The sequence below is a fragment of the Lissotriton helveticus genome, chromosome 8 (genome assembly GCF_964261635.1).
Source record: "Lissotriton helveticus chromosome 8, aLisHel1.1, whole genome shotgun sequence".
In the NCBI taxonomy this organism is placed as follows: domain Eukaryota; kingdom Metazoa; phylum Chordata; class Amphibia; order Caudata; family Salamandridae; genus Lissotriton; species Lissotriton helveticus.
The window spans coordinates 206326515-206344110 of record NC_136069.1 but is presented as its reverse complement, the minus strand read 5'-3'; the positions used below and the strand labels follow the sequence as shown (position 1 = coordinate 206344110).

Sequence of the window (17596 nt, the reverse complement as noted above, 5' to 3'; positions counted from 1 at the left end):
CCATAGTTGTGATACGTAAAGAGTGAAGGCCAAGAGATGAGTGTACATCCTACCAACCTATCTCGTTGCTCAGCGCAGAAGCAAAAATCCTGGCCAAACTACTTGCGGATCGCCTCATCCAGGTTATCACAAAGCTGGTGCACTTAGACCAATCCAGCTTCATGCCCGGGAGGAATACAGCACTTAACCTACGCAGGCTCAATGGAGTGCTGGGAAGGGTGGATACAATAAGGGAAGATGCAGTGCTGATGTCAATAGACGCCCAAATGACCTTTGATACAATTGAGTGGCCCTACATGTTTGCAGCACTTGAAAAAATGGGATTTGGACCGAACATCAGGGCATGGATCGAACTACTATACTCCGATCCTTTGGCACGGGTGGTGGTCAACAGCACTGTATCTCGAACCTTTCCAATGAGGAGGGGAACTTGGCAAGGTTGCCCATTGTCGCCATTGATTTTCGCATTAATGTTGGAGCCACTGGCATTGTGGGTCCACAGGGATCCATTAATCAAGCGCCTGCGATGGTCTGAGGAATGGGAAGATAGAATATCCCTATACGCAGATGACATCCTGCTGTTCTTGGCTTCCCCTATAAACTAGATCTGTAGATTTGTAAACATATTCACTAACTTCGGGAAATACTCTGGCTATAATATAAATTGGATTAAATCTATAATATATGTGCTGCAAGGGCAGTGTCCGATACTCTCCAAGACAAGCAAGGCAGATATAGTCACAGTCATATTTCGGTATATAGGAGTGTTCATAATGACAGATCGGGACATCTTCTGCAAGTACAACCTATTGCCCCTGTTGAGGCGCTTCCAAGATTATGTCCACCATTGGAAGACTCCCTGCTAGGATGCGCAACTCTTTAAAATGATGGCACTCCCTCGCTTTCTTTATATATTGCAGGCAGAACACACCAAATCAAGTGTCCTCCACTCCGCCCCCCCCCCATCCCCCCCAAGTACTTTATAGCAATAGAAACTAACAGAGAAGGTTACTATGGGGTGATAAGCCTGCAAGAATTGCGCAACAAAAACTGGTTTGGGGCTGGTACGATGGAGGTATCGCGCTGCCAGATATAAGACGATATTATTGGGCATAACAACTGATAGCCAACAATCATTACGTTTACCAAACTCCTAAAGAAGTATTGGGGAAAAGGGACTCATGAGGGCCCTCTAAACTTCACCCCTTCACCTAGCCCTAACGGACCTGACCAAAGTAACCATCCAATTCTGGCATGTGGTCCAAAAACAAATGGGCTGGGAAAATAGGCCGCTTTGGGATGCAGAAATACTAGAAACAATGGGTACATACCAAGGCTTTGACAAATGGGATCTCATTGGAATATCTCGGGTGGGGGACCTGTGGGCAAGGGGTGGTGGGCGATTATTTGAGCTACTGCAAAAGGAGTAGGATCTTTCCGCTAAAGAAACATTCCGTTATATGGAGAGGGGGAGGAGTTGGCCTAAAAGCTAGGGCGGTCAACCTCGAATCTGGGGAACTGGGTTCGAGTCTCAGCAATGACGCTGAACATCCTGTGATTCTGGGCAAATCACTTAATCTCCCCGTGCCTAACAAAAATGAATGTGTCCTCATGTAATGCAACTGGTGCTATGTAAAGCGCTCTGATACCCGATTCGGGTCACAATTTGCGCAACATAAAACTCTGTAAAAAAAAAAAAATATGCAGATAAAACATGCGCTGCAGGCAGCGATCGCCAAAGATAGGACCCTCTCAGAATCCTCTCCAGTAGAAGATAGAATCCTGATAGACCATATGAATAAGAAAGCCATATGCCTAACATATCAAAAAGTGATAAATTACTCCCCGGATCCCCTCACCACACTCAGAGAAAAATGGGAGGCAGACATCGAGGAAATAGACGAAAAAGACTGGCAAGATGCCCTATTGTCCCTAAAGGAATATACTACTACATAATTTGGGTGACCCCAGATACAACATTACTGGGTAGCCGTAATCCAGAAAATTTCCGAAATAGTGCGGACGACCCTAGCCCTCGACCCAGGGTGGTGTCTCCATAATATTTGGAAGCCTACTGACCTCAGTGAAAGGGGGAGAAATTGGGTCACACTGGGGCTCACAATCGCAAAGCGTAACATCGCTCAACACTGGGGGGACAGGCTGCACCCTGTTTGCGGGAGTGGGAGAAAGACCTAGATTGGTGCATGGCGGCTGAAAAAACAGTATATACAAGCGAAGGATGCCCCAAAAAACTGGAACAGATCTGAGGCATGTGGAATACGTATCGGGGGAACCTGTGTGCAGTTCTGAGTAGGGGGAGACTGTTAGGGAGAGGTGACCAAATGGAAGATTCCCCCTAGTAGAGGTATGAAATAATAGTAGATGTGGGCTAGGGAAGCAAGGCATCAAGGGAAAAAGGACTCTTGCCTGTGATTGCGGGACTGTAATGTATAATGGTGATGTAATTACTGCTTTGCTGACATGGTAATTGTTATTTTTGACCTGTCATGTTCAATAAAAAGATTTTTTTTTTTTTAAATTGACTGATAGTTTTTTCTGTGGTAGGTGTTTTGTGTCTTTTTCATATAACTGCCTCGACATGCCTTGCAGTGCCTTGCAGTGGCCACAAGAGAAAAACCCTTTCAGACTATGTTGAGTTATCGAATGTTTACTAGTGATGTCTCCTTTGACTAGAACGTCTTTGAGGCTCCTACCTTTTCTGTATGTGATCATAGAACTTTCAGATAGATTACCTCCTAAGATGGGGTCACTAGCTAGGATGTTCCAATTCTGTGTGAGAATTTTGGAGACCCACATGGGGTAGCCTTGTTCTCTGATTTTGTTAATCATTTTACTTTGTTCAATGAGAAAATAATCCTGATTGCTGCAGTTTCTCCTTGCTCTCAAAAGTTCACCATAGGGGATACTCCATTTAAGAGTATCAGGGTGACTGCTGAGAGCAGGGGTGACTGGTGGATGTTGAAAGTGGTGGGGCGAAAAATTGTATCGTAGTATAACGAGCGAGCAAAGCGAGCGAGCCCGAATTGCAAAAGGAGGCTGCAAAGATTTTTTTTTTAAATGGATTCAAATCGTGGCTTTTACACCACATATTTACTGCAAATTGTTGCAAACAGGGGGTCCAAATATAGCATTTTAAAGCACAACCCCACATCTGCCCTGAACTCTCCTGACGGGGGCCATCGCTGCAGAGAGCTGCTGGTTGCATTTCCCCAATCCCAGACTCCTGATGGCCTTGCGCAATGTTGCTTTGCTTAGGTTGAATTGCAGTTCCTCTCTAGTGACTGACTCCCACACTTACTTCCTGCACCCTGGGAGACGATGACACCCTGTGGTATTTTCATGATCTCCACAGAAACACTGTTAATTCTGCATCAGCACAGCCACTTGCCAGTTAAGTTGGGTGGACGACAGGTCTTATGTGCATGTAAAATGTGTGTGTGAGAAAGCATGCCTGTATTTGTGCATGTGAGTGTGTCTGTCTGATCCCAGTAGAATGATTGTTGGGGGCGTGGCACACTGAGGCATAATCATTGCCACATCATAGTGTAGTAGTTTAGAACTTACTGACTTGGGCAACCCAGCCCTTACACCATCCAGCATACTGACTGGCGGAGGACTGATGTAATAGATGTAGGGCCAGCACAGGGATGGAACGAGCTAGGCCTGGAGCTTCGGGAGCTGGGCCCCTTAATTTCCCTCCTGTCTTTCTTCACTACATTCACACTCGCATGTACAGCCAATTTCCATTCACCAAGCAACCCTTGTGCAGAAAATAATTTAATTATGCACCATTCTACTCTTTTTCCAATTGTAATAGTTACAGTACAGAAGTTGTTCATGTACTTTCTTTGAAAAACATTTTGTAACAATTTGGTGCCTCGAATACAGATCCTAGCAGTTTTCAGATTCTCAGCTTCTAGCTAAAACCCTCTAAGTAGAAACATACCGGTCTCCATGCTTCCTTGAATAAAAGTTGTATCTCTCAACACCAATTTTTGGCTCATCCATAAAACTGCTAGCAAAGTATTTTTCACAGCTGCAATACAATTATTCCACCTACACAATTCCTCTCTTGTAAAAATTTGCTCAAATAAGTGATAAGAATTAGAATATATGGCTAATTGTCATGCTGGAATTGTTGTCTTACTGTCCATTACTGGTGCCACATCTCACGGGGCTAACAACGGAGGCGACACTTACCTGCTGAGATCCCTGGGCTGCTCACGCTGTTGGTCTCCCTTCCGCCGTGCTCACAAACGCAGAGCGGCCGCCACAGGGCGAGACTACAGCTCCCAGGCAGCAACACTGCTCCGCCCACTTCCGTCCTGCAACGCGCCCGGAGGCGCTTAAACAACGGACGCTCCCTCGGTGGAGCGGGGGCCACATCTCACATGGCTGACAACGGAGGCGACACTTACCTGCTGAGATCCCTGGGCTGCTCACGCTGTTGGTCTCCCTGCCGCCGTGCTCACCAACGCAGAGCGGCCGCCGCAGGGGGAGACTACAGCTCCCAGGCAGCAACACTGCTCCGCCCACTTCCACCCTGCAACGCGCCCGGAGGCGCTTAAACAACGGACGCTCTCTCAGTGGAGCGGGGGCCACATCTCACGGGGCTGACAAGGGAGGCGACACTTACCTGCTGAGATCCCTGGGCTGCTCACGCTGTTGGTCTCCCTGCCGCCGTGCTCACCAACGCAGAGCGGCCGCCACAGGGGAGACTACAGCTCCCAGGCAGCAACACTGCTCCGCCCACTTCCGCCCTGCAACGCGCCCGGAGGCGCTTAAACAACGGACACTCCCTCCGTGTCGCGGACGCGCGCGGACGGCGCCGGGCGGAGCCCGGGCAGAGGGCGGGCCGTCTGTGGCCGTCCGGGGACGACCAGGGACGGGACGGGCCACCCCCCCTTGGCATGGACACACTGTGACAGGTACTGTTTAGCGTGGTTCCGGATTGGTCACCTGTATTCAAGATTATAAACGAGACTGTGATTCCAAGCTGTTGCCGTAGGAAGAGGGGGGTTAGGGGCCCAAATCATCTAAATCATATGTTCGTATGTTAAGTGTTGAGCCACTGGGACACTCATTATAAGGATTCGTGATTGCAGTTTGGGGGAGGAAAAGAGGAAAAGAGCTAGACTATAATATGCACAATCACCCTAAAACACGCTCGGTCATGAGTAAAGCTCGCCAAACTGAAACCCCCAAACAAACGTTGGCAAAACCAAAAGACTTAGCCCCAAGTAAAGGGAAAAACCCACTGCAATTGACCTGATGCTAAAGAAGGTATCCGGGGAAATAGAACGCATGGAAAGGAGCTTATCTTCCTCACCTAACCCCATTGCAGCTACTTCAACACCCTTTAGAGATCCGTCATTAGCTGATAGCCCAAATATAACGGGGAATGTAGCCTCACCAAATAACGCAACTGAGGCTGTTCCCTGTGCTCAACTCCCACCCTCCCCGGGGATAGAAATCTCTGGGCTTAGCGAATTGACCCCTCAGAGAAAACCAACTCGTAGGGGGAGGACTAAGGGACAACAGAGACAAAAAAAGCTACTCACAAGAGATGGCCGGGCTAAAAATAGGCAAGAGGTTATCCTGGTAGATGACAACGTGCATACAAACATAAACCCACCAGGATGGATTGAGGAAGTCCTAGGAGACCTCAAAAAATATCTAGAAACCTTTATAATTGCCCAGTTGAAACCCATTATAAGCAAGGTGGACAAAATAGCGAGTGAGCTGTCTAAACAAAGCAAGATAACAGAACTCACAACCAACCAAGTAATGTGGCCACTAACGATAACACTGACAAAAACACACTGTCAAGCAACAACTGTGTTAGCCATACCCAACATACAATTGCTCAGATACACGATGCGCCGAAAGTTCCCCGAGAGCAGAGAGGGGGATCTAACCAGAAGCAGAGAGGGGGTTACAATCACAAGATGAGCTCCAAAAACACTGATAAATTCCCCCCACAACCACTAATGCAATGGGGGCAGGTAGACCACTATCCAAGAAATGGTCCCCATAGCTCACCCCATATGGATTTTGACCCTTTCTCTATCATAGATAGCCCCCCCCACACATAAATCTTCCTCCAGATGCCAGCCCCTTTGTAATAGTATTTGCAGGGGTCCCGGACACTAGGGCCTCAGACATAGAATCAGATTCCCAACTACATGCGAAAATCTCCAAGTGGTTGAACATACACAGACCATTAAATAATGGGGAAAGAGGAGAGATAGTCCATGTAAGAAGAGTTAATTGGCTTGGTGGTAGGAAGAAGGACATAAGAGGGGACTGCATAGTAGCAAATTTTAGAGACACTAGACTTGTGGATTACATCCTGAAGAACCCCAACAGAAATCACACTAGCACAATCTGTGCGCTCCCGCTTGGGTATTTCTACCCAAGGAGCTGGAGTAGCAACAACGTTGATAATGTTAGGTGGAATCCCGGAATGCCACAACACACACAAAGAGCCAGATCCACAAGCTACCCTGATCAGTTTCCACCTCCACGAGACTATTCTCAGTGGAGAAACAGATTCGCCCCTTTGCAGTCGCTTGAGGAAAATGACTGACTACCTTCTATGAAAAATGAGCCTGTAATACCTTCAGCAACTGGGGAATTCTTATGTCCTGCAACAGAGGTTGGTCCTGTCAGCGATAGGAATGAGCGAAAATCGAGGCTAGAAGAACCCCCTATACAGTGGGATGAGACTGAAAATGCCACAGAGCCCGCAGAATCAGGTGACTGTAGAGTAAAGGAATCCAGCACAGAGGGCAGGAAAGCGAATAGGGCTGGACTAACTTTTCTGTCCTGTAATATAGCAGGCTTGGGGGCTAAACTTAAGAACAAGGAGTGGAAAGAATACATAAGGGGCTTTCATATTATAGCTCTACAAGAAACATGGGCGCGAGATTCCGACTCATGTCAACTGGAAGGCTATAAATGTTTTTTTAGATCAGCCAAAGAAGTGAATTCTGGGAGAGCAAAAGGAGGCCTAGTGATATATGCAGATCTAGACTTAAAGGGCACTTGGTCACAACCTGACTGGGTGTCAGACACAATACAAGCGGTTTTATTCCAGGGGCAGGGGCAGAGACTTCTAATTCTAAACTTTTACAATCCGGGTTCAATTGATGGAAACTTCCCCATATTACTAGAGCTTGAGAGTAGGTTAAATGAGGAAACAGATCTAAGGCAGGGAGGGCTTGAACCAACTATTCTGCTGATGGGGGACTTTAACTGTCATCTGTGTCCTAAGTTACTCCCCATCTCTCCTGATTGGTCATGCTGCCCTGTAGAAAAAGGTCCCCATTTTGAACATAATAAGGAGGGCACATTGTTGATGAAGCTTCTAGATAGCTTTGCGCTTACCCATACAATGGATCTGGTTCCGTTAAAAGCAGGGGAGACTCCCATACCCACATTCAACGGTAGAGGCTGTGCGTCTATAATAGACTTTATAGTAATCTCTGCCTTTGCTAATGATCAGATTATAAGAGCAAGAACGGAGTGGAGCCCCTTTAGCGATCATAATCCCCTCTTCCTGGAAATTAAACATAATGATCTACCAGTAAAAAACTTGGGGGGAAGTACTGTAATCCAACCAACGGACCAGGGGAGGCGCATAAGGTGGGTATTGATCAACCCGCAAGACTTCTATACCAACCTAGTGGGCAAAGGGAAAGAGCACATAGAGACCTGCCTAGACCTTGCCACAGAGGGCAGAGGAGTGGTTCTGGCTTTTGAATCTCTAACCAAAATAGTGGAAGGGCTTTTAAAAACTAAGAGGCCTATTAAGGAACTATCTTCACCAAGATGGTTCGATACGAAGTGCTCGAGGGCATTAAGAGAATTAAAATAGAGTTTAAAGAAGGCCCCGAGAGACAAGAATGAAATCGCCCATTGTAGACAGAATTAAAAAATGCAGGTTAAGAGAAGAAAGAGTGCTCTCCAAAAGGAAGTCTGGGCAGACCTTAGAGAAGCAGGAGAAAATAGGGATTATGCCCAATTCTGGAGAATTATAAACAGACCCTGTCACCAAGACTCAAGCTCACCAGTAATTAGCACCAATATACTACCAGACCAATGGATTTACCATTTTAAAAATCTGTACAATCAACAGGAGGTAGATATTGGGGATGGGATTTGGGAGGGACCCAGGGCAACCGAATTAGAATTCTCTTTGTCGGAAGTTCTAAAAGCAGTGTTAGGGCTGACTCGTAATAAGGCACCAGGCCCGGACGGCACCCCCCCCCAGACCTATTTTTAAGTAATACTGATCTATGGGTACCGATCATGACTCGAGTACTTAATGCCGCAATTAAATCCGGTTTACCGCGATCTTGGTCAACTGCAGTGATTGTCCCCATATACAAAAAAGGCTGCAGGGACAACCCACAGTGTTACAGACCAATCTCGCTGATTGATGTCTCAGCCAAAGTACTAGGTAGGGCAATTCTCAACCGTCTGATAGAGTGGACTGATACTCATAATACCTTGGTGGACACCCAGTACGGCTTTCGGACAGGCAAGTCAACAAGTGACCAATGTCTCAACTTATACCTTTTAGCAGCTAAATACATCAAGTCAGATGACGGGACCCTGTATATGGGATTTATGGACCTGGCAGCAGCATTTGACAATGTTAATAGAGCTAAACTCTGGGCAATTATGTTTAGATTGGGAATCGACCCAGACCTGATCAATATACTTAAGGAGTTGCACTGGAACACCACTGCTAAGGTCCGCTATAGCGCGGGGGGGTGAGCACTGATCCCTTCCCGTGCTCTGGCGGGGTGAGGCAGGGGTGTATCCTGGCTCCATTCCTATTTTCCCTCTACATAAATGACCTAGAGAGTGCCCTGCTGTCACTGGGAACTGACTGCCCAAGAGTGGGATCGCGCCATATTCCGGTACTGTTGTACGCGGATGACGCGGTCCTCCTCGCTCGAACAGCAGTGAGTCTCCAGCTTCTAATCAGTGGTTTTGCTGAATTTATGAGGAATCTGGATCTTTCTGTTAATCTTTTGCTGAATTTATGAGGAATCTGGATCTTTCTGTTAATCTAACCAAGTCTTTCATCATGGTGGCAGGGAAAAAACCTCATAAGAGATTTGTGTTCAAAATAGGAACTCATGTTTTGGACACTGTGACCACTTTTCCATACTTGGGTCTCCTGTTTGATGAAAAGATTAGGTTCGCCCCACTGATTGAGGAAAGGTCCAGGAAACTTGTTTCAGCAAACGGGGCCATACTAAACTTCGCACGAAGGATGGGTCATTGGTCTCCTGAGCAGGTGATGACACTGTATAGAGCGGTCAGTAACTCCAAAGCCACTTACGGGGCAGAGGTGTGGGGTTTTAGGGATGCACACCAGATACAAGTAGAGGAAGACAAATTTTTAAAGAAACTATTAAAGCTACCTCAGAGCATCCATATCATTAGGGATTGTCTCCGGAGAGACAGATGGTTGCAAATCCCCTGGTTAAAATACATTAAAGAAACTCTAGAGTCTATTGACCAGCAAACGTTATTTTCTGACCCTTCAAATGTGGATAGCTCTTGCAAATATCATGTCCAAAAGCAGCTATTAGGAAAATACGACCACAGGAGGAATGAACTTGACTCTAATAAATCCTCGGTAGTAGCCCACTCGCTTGTAAGTAATGAAATGGTTATGGAATCGTATCTCTTTTTAATGTACAGTCAACATGAGAGGTTTTAATGACTCGTTTTAGGCTCAATTTGTTACACAATATTTTAGCTTACCCGTCTGGTTTTACATTAACAATTGAGCAGAAGGGTGCCTGCGGCTGCGACAATAGGTCTCCGCAGGACACCCTTCATTTTGTATTATTTTGTTCTTTTTATAAAATTCCACGTCGAAGATTCCTGGTGGGCATTTTAAAGGAATCAAAAATTAACCATGCCAAAACTGCTTTATTATTCTTGCAAAGAGCAACTGAGATGCGTACCCTGTGTACTATTATGAGTTTTTTTTTTAATTGTGGTCAAATTAAGAAATACAAGGGGTTGACGGAGTATGATATGAATTTACTGCTCCCTTTTTCCGGTTAAAGCTTGTAAATAATAATAATTTTAAAAAATCTGCTTTTTTTTAACATTGTAATGTTCAGTATGAGTATATGTGGAAATGTAATGTTATGTATTTTTATGATGGTTTTTAACCACCGAAATAAATAAAGAACTGAACTGAACTGTCCATTATTGCAAGAAAAATTCAAATACCCAGTCATTCCTTCAATTTCATACATGATGTCCAGGACATTGTAGAAAATACGTTGATTATTATACACCCTTCTTGGATGCCATATTTTATTGCCAAAAACTGTATCTGGTCTATCCTGCTAAACATGTAAATTGCCATCAACATATAAATATTAAAAATGTTGCACTCAAAAGTTGTTGATATTTATAAGTTAATATTGCCAACAATACCAAACAAAAAACCCTTTAGTCTGCAACTTGCGCTGTACCACTCAAGATATGGTCATATTTCCATTGGTAAAATAATTCTCTGTGAGCAGCAGCTCACCCACAAACCTCTGCAGCAGGTGCATTAACCCTCCGTTACACTCCTGGGAGTGGATCCTGTAACCAGTAGATCACCCACAGACCTCTGCAGCAGGTGCATTAACCCTCTGTGACCAGTAGATCCTCCACCGACCTCTGCAGTTGGGACATTAACCCTCCATTACTCTCTGGAGAGTGGATCCTGCGAGCTGCAGGTCACACGGACCTCTACGGTAGGGACGCTGACCCCCCGCGCTATGCTTCGCAAACCGGAGTCTGTCAAATCCAACCCACTTTACTGGCAGTTTGCAAAGACCAGTCCCTGTATGAGAGCTTGATTATCACTTTTTCCTGAGATCTGTGTGCACAATACTTGCACGTCACAAGTCCACATCCATTTCCAGCAATATAGCTCAGCTGGTGAATGCACCCATACCGTGCAGAGATTTGTGTGCTGCCTACTGTTCAAAGGTACAGATTCATGTGAAAATGTAGCCTATACCTTCTTTTCATTTCATTTGCTGTCAATCAATCAACACCAGTGCTTAATTTAAACCAGTGGTTTCCAGTGCTCAGCACCGGCACTTAATCTTTAATATTGGTGGTTTTATAAGCACCTGTTAAGGACACATTCATTTATTAGTTTATTCATTTATTAGTCAAGTGATTTGCCAAGTCATGGTACTACTAACTAACAGTTGAGTACTCTCACTACATATATATCACTTACCTTTATATACACATTTAAGATTACAGGATATGAGTACTCATTTTCTGATCTCAGTTCTACCCCGGACCACACAGGTGAAACCACCTGCAACCCTGAGAGACGGTTCCCAATCCTTGATGCATGGCTAACCGGACACCTGCTAGGAACCCGAGCCTCCCCCCCACCACGTATTCAGAGGGGTACCCCATGCAGTAGAACCGTGATCTTACACTCCTGCCCTGGTGTGTAAAATCGTTAGTATAGAATGAAGCCTGTCTGACCACCTCAGTGCTGTCCTGGAGGTAATAATGCAGAGGTGTGGTAACCTTAAAAATTAGCAGGTGACGTGGCCTGTGACAGCTACAGCACCACAGCAAAGCCTTAAGATGAGGAGGTATGGGAGGGTTTGCACCACTGGAGCACTTGGAGGCCCCGGTCCTATTGTCACTGGGACAAAGAGGGAAGGGCAAACATGGCAATGCATTAAAAAGTACCCAGTTCCAGCGACTACAGGACCCGCTTTGATGCTGTGAATATTGTGACATCCGTTTCTGACTGCGCAGCACATGTGAATTGCCAGCCAGCAAGAAACACCCAGCACTGCCTTGGAGACCCATTTCCTGTTCCCTGCTCCAGGCAGTCTGCCTGTGAAAGGCTGGTGTTCCTTCTAAATTAGTCATGTGACGCACACTTTCATTCAAGTTGCTGAAGCTTCACTGCATCCATCGCCAATAGTCCGGTCAGGTCACTCGGATATGTAAAGGAAAGGTTCTGGTGTAGAGAGAACCTCATAGGTTTTAGGGGAGATAAAAGACTGGGTAGAAGTTAACTAGCGCTAGTGCACTGATGACTGAGTGATCACATTTGCTATGCTTCCATTCGGTGCCTATGCCAGAAGACAACATCCTTTCCAGCTGTGCTGGACTTCTTGACTAAAATCAGTGCTCACCATTTGCTCACAGGCTGGAGGTGGGAGAGAGAGGGGTGGTCTTCTCCCAGCTTCTATTTCTTTTTCCCTAGTGTGAGATGTGCATAACTGTTCGATGGAAAACCTTTATATGACAGGAACAGCGTATACTGAGAGTGAAAATCCAAATAATGCTGCAGACATTGATGATTCCTTTGTAGGGTCCAGCATACATAGGATGGACTTCGCATTTTTTCACTCCGTGGGAGTGGGATTTGTAATGGAAAGGTCTGACTTCACAGTGCAACATTAGGTAAGGTCTGGGACAGTGGGATTGGGTGCCTGAAATTCTTCACTGTATATTACAGGGGCTAGGGATACGACTGCTTGTGGGAGAGATGTACCTGAGTGTTTCACCTCTTCATTGCCACACAAACTGATAGCGTGATCTTTGAACCTGAAAGCTTCCAAATGATGTTTTTAGCCCAATTAAGTTGTTAATTCATTGCTATTTACAGATAATTGTTATTTATTTTGCACTTTGCTAACATGATAGATGAAACATATTTGTAACTTTTCTTCTCTGGGCACCATCGCCCAAACACAAAAACGAAGCCTTAATAACCATTTAACCAGGTCTGCTTAGGTTGTTTATACTAGTTCGCGGCCATGCATCAACACTGATCAAAACAACGTGAAGCAAACTCGTTTTTTCTTAGCAAAGCCCCCGACGACTGTCGAAAGACGTTCAAGGGTTCACACAGTGCAAACTACTGGAGGAAGCATAGACACTGACTGTCTTTGTCGTGTAGAGGTGAATGAAGCTGTGAAAGTCTAAGAGGGAGGATACGAGTGTGATACTTCCGGGGACATTCCTGAACACAAGCCCGGCCACGAGCTAACAATTAGAGAAATGTGCCGCAGTTAGGACTTCTGATATTGACTGCATTTTTTTACTTTGTGACCTGATGGTTCCTGTTTTCAGGATACTTTTGGCGAAGAAATAAAAACAATGCATGTCTGCTTATTTATTTTAATATTTCCACAGACATAGCTGTATCTCAAGGTGCTAATACAAAGCAACCTCTGCGATAGAGTAAGCTGCCTCCGTGCACAGCTGTGGGGATACCCTTGGGGTTTATTCTGTTTACCTTTATCACACCAGTATATTCCATTGTCACATTGTTAGTTTACTAGATCCGATTCACCATCACAGGATGGCCCCCACGTTAGCATCATCAGATTAAGTCCATCATTGCTGCTAACCAATTCACATATTAACACAGTCGATCGAGAGACGCATGTACACTCCGGTTCCCCACCAGTGAATGAAGGCATGTCTACACACTTCAAGCTGATCTAGTAAGTACCTCTCTACCAGGAGGACTGCGTAACAGCGCACTATTGATGAGAGATGGTCCACGGACCCACTTTCGTTCACTTATGGCGTTTACCCTTTTTCACACAGGCGGATCTCGCCAACGCTAGCCGCCATGTGAGTAATCTATGAGCACAACGGGCTGCAACTTTATACATCACGGCATGCAACGATATGAATAGCCCATTGTACATGCTCATGTTCACATTTTTAAAAAAAATAATCACCACAAACCCACATTCAATATATTGAGCACACACCTAGTCCGCTTTCGCGCACCCAAAGAATGTTTGTGATAACTAATCTCATGAATCAAGCACGTAAATCGACACACGTGAACGTTATCTTTTCAGGCACCGTCACCACACGCTAGAGTTGATTCGACCAGAGATGATATACTTGTATGAACAGTGGTTCACTTATAGCATGCAGAACTCTAACCCTCATAGCATAATGATACAGTCTTTTTTAGCATATTGGTGCTCAAATATGTACTTTCTTTATTGTTTAGAATTGAACCCCTGATGAAGGGCAACAATACAGCCCGTAATGCATTGGGATAAACAAATATGGTGTTGAAAGCATTAGAAGATGTGTTAACCATTTGGATGAAGCCATTCAAAGCAAAAAAAGAATGAAAAACAATGATTGTGAATAAACAACATTGACAACCTGAACTTTTTGAAAACTTTTTTGAACAATTTTATTGACACTCAGTTGAACAGAATAAACCCCAAGGGTATCCCCACAGCTGTGCACGGAGGCAGCTTCCTCTATCGCAGAGGTTGCTTTGTATTAGCACGTTGTTATTACGCTGGAAGGAACAGACAGCGATACCCCTGTAGCACGCCACAACCTATTTATCAGGTCCAAACGTGGTCGAATCACAGGCTGTGCGAGTCCTACTTTCAAGAATAGCTGTATCTCACTCAGAGCCTGCCGGCAGCAGCAAACATGGCCTGGATGTGCTCGGAACTTTTTTTTTTAATCATCCCCTGATCTGCGCCAACAGCACAGGGTGGAGTACAGTTTATGGAGCAGTCAAGCAGGAAATCCATGACTCGGCAGCACGTTTCCCTTTTCCAGCCTTCTCAGCTTTGTGTGTCACGTCTATAGATTAGAAAAAGGTTGTGTAATAGAGAAACCAAAAATATGTGACTTAAAGTTAACGACAGGAAGATCAAAAGTGCCAGGCGTCGTGTCTGCTTGCTGGCTGCCTCAATGAAAGCGTGCATGATTTATTTAGAAGGAACACCGGCTGGGCCTTTTTCTTGCACTGGCCTGTGAAAGAAAGGCGGGTGTTCCTTCTAAATTAGTCACATACGCTTTCATTCAAGCTACTGAAGCTGCAGCCATCGTTATTAGTCGGGTCAGGTCATAATACTATTACTTACTTAGTCAGTGCTCGCCTCTACCTCAAAGCTATGAGCTCGATATGCACTCACGCCGGGCTCCGAGTCGTGACTGCAGAGTGCAGAACTCACTGGAAAATTCTGGATTGACCCCTCCCCCAGACCCCAGCACACCAATCACTTCTAAACAACAACTGTTACTGGGTCTCTCTCAAGGAAGAGGCATAGGCCACGGCCACACCCACTACTTTCCCCGAAGCTGAACTGGCCTGCCCCCAGCCATCGGAATTAATGGGGAGCTTCTGACTCCTCCCTGGGCTATACGAAATGCACCCTAATTCAAAGCTGTATTCTGGCAGTGATACACAGATCTTGCCCACCTGTGTGTTGTCACTGCTCTGCTTTCTGGTTCCAGGTCGAAGAAATCTTCGGCCAGCCAAAAGCATGCGCAGCAGAGCCAAGAGCCATCATTCCCCACCCCTTCAAAGAAAAACCTGGATTTGCCCATGTTTGTTCACCGAGCAGCCAGCACAATTTATTGCTAGCTGCTCCATGTTCAAGCTCACATTGGTTTAATCCCCCAAGGGTGGCAGGGCGGCGCTCATCTCGGCGATGAGCACCAGCAACCCCTTGCTGAGAGCATGGAGTAAGATGTTGCCTGCTGTTGTCTTGCGATGTAGTTTGGTGCGCAGCCTGTTGTCCTCTATCTCAACTAGGACATCTAGGAATTCAATGACTTTCCTACTCATCATGTAAGAGAGTTTTAAGTTATAATCATTCAAGTACAGCTTTTCAATGACTTTTTTGCCACTGTCCTCACTACCCCTCCATATGACGAATAAGTTGTCTATATAGTAGAGCTACTTGATTACTTTTTCTCCCTCACAGTGCAATGCGAGCTCTTTCGGTATCTCCTCCTCCCCCACTCCTAGGAACAAATTTGCAAAACTAGGAGCGAAACACACTCCTATGGCTATCCCAAGGATTTGTTTGTACAGTGTTCCAGTGAACATGAACATGTTATTGTACAGGCTAAATTTAATCATTTGTATGCTCAAGGTAACACATATCCCTGTACTTGAGGAAATGTTGACAACATTTTATGCTCAAAGTGTGGTCAATAATCAAGTATAATGAATTCACATCCATTGTAATCAGAAGAAAGTCTTCCTCCCAATCACCATTTTCCAATTTTATAAAAAAATATTTGGTGTCTTTTATGTAAGGTGCTAAAGTTCTGATGCACTACCTATTGAGGAGACAATCGGTCTCCCGGGTGGTCTAGTGGGGTTTTTGTTGATTTTGGTGGAGGAGATAAAATACAGGCAGTTTTGGATAATCACGTTTGAGATAACAATATTCCTCCCAATGTAAAATATCACTGTCTTTCCAACCATTCAACATATTCCATATGCAAATAATACTTTCATTATATTCTTGCATGTTGATTTTTACATAGAACTTGGTGTCTTCCAATTGTCTCAGAGCTTCCTGATTTTACAACTTTTTGTCCCACAACACAATGTTACCCCCTTATCTGCTGGGTGTATCACAATATTTTTGTCCTCAGATAGGGATTTAATCACTCTACTTTGTGTAGCTGAGAAATTCTGTGGTGCGTTTATCATCCTTTTCTGTTTGCGGAATTTTATGAGGTCATTAATAACAGTGTCATGAAGTTTGTCAATATTGTCATTGGACATGCTAGGGAAGAAAATGGAGTTCGTTTTGAAGTTTGATGTAGCTGGTCGATCAGTGACACCTAAGGAGTGTCCTACATGGTCAAGGCCTCTGTCTATGTCTTTGTAAAGTTCATGTACGGCCAGAAGGGTGTCCATATCACCTACATTTAAATAGGGACTCGTGTTTGTACCAGTGTCCTTTTTAGTCAAAGTTGTGGCTCTAGTGCTGACTGGATCAGGTGGTCTTGTGGTTCTGAGAAGATGCCATTTTCTAAGTTTACACACACATATATATATACACATATATATACACATATTTATATACACACACACATATATATATTACGACTGGCGGTTGCCAGTAGGTAGTTATAGTTAGAACCTATTTTCCATCAGAAAAGCATTTTTTGATTTGCTAATAACTTTGGCGTCTTTTGACGAATCTTCGCGAAATTCTCCCCAAAAAAGTCTATCCAGGTAAGCTCCTATCCTGAAATTTTGGGGGTGATTCGTCAAGCAGGGTTGAGAAAAAGTGGGGTCCCAAAATGCATTTTCTCCATGTTATTTTCCATAGGAAATTTTGAGACAGGCTGCAGGCCGAACTGCTTAATGGAATTACCCCACATTTGGCAAAAAGGTAGTGCCTGGTTAAGAGAGCGACCTTTTTTTAGATGGTGTAAATCCGTTCAGTAGTTGCTCAAAAATTCATAAAATAAGAGTCAAAAAATCAATTTCCCATAGGAAACTTTAGGCAAGGCTACAGCCCGAACTTTTGAACGGAATTACTCCAAATTTGGCAAAACATTTGTGCTTGGTTCGGAAAGTGCCCTTTTTTTTAATTAGTAAATCCGTTCAGTAGTTGCTGAGAAAATCAAAAAATAAAAGTTTCGATATTTATGGCCGAGGAGGGTTCGCGAACCCTCCTGACCACAAGCTTTATTCTAATTGGCTGTCAACACTCCAAACCAGGAAGTGTTGGCAGCCATCTTGTGACTC

The 17596-nt window shown here is 44.8% G+C and overlaps 1 protein-coding gene across 8 annotated transcripts in view; it reads left to right on the top strand.

The window, feature by feature from the left end:
- The window catches only part of KCNE2 (potassium voltage-gated channel subfamily E regulatory subunit 2), a 178866-nt gene that overhangs the window by 82648 nt on the left and 78622 nt on the right, over positions 1 to 17596 (top strand). The window contains exon 1 of one of the 8 annotated variants that reach the window (XM_078656921.1): positions 12481 to 12501. The exons of the other annotated variants lie outside the window; for them this stretch is intronic. The gene's annotated coding sequence lies outside the window, so the exon portion shown is untranslated. Of the gene's footprint in view, positions 1 to 12480; positions 12502 to 17596 lie in introns of those variants that run through there. 8 annotated transcript variants of the gene reach the window in all.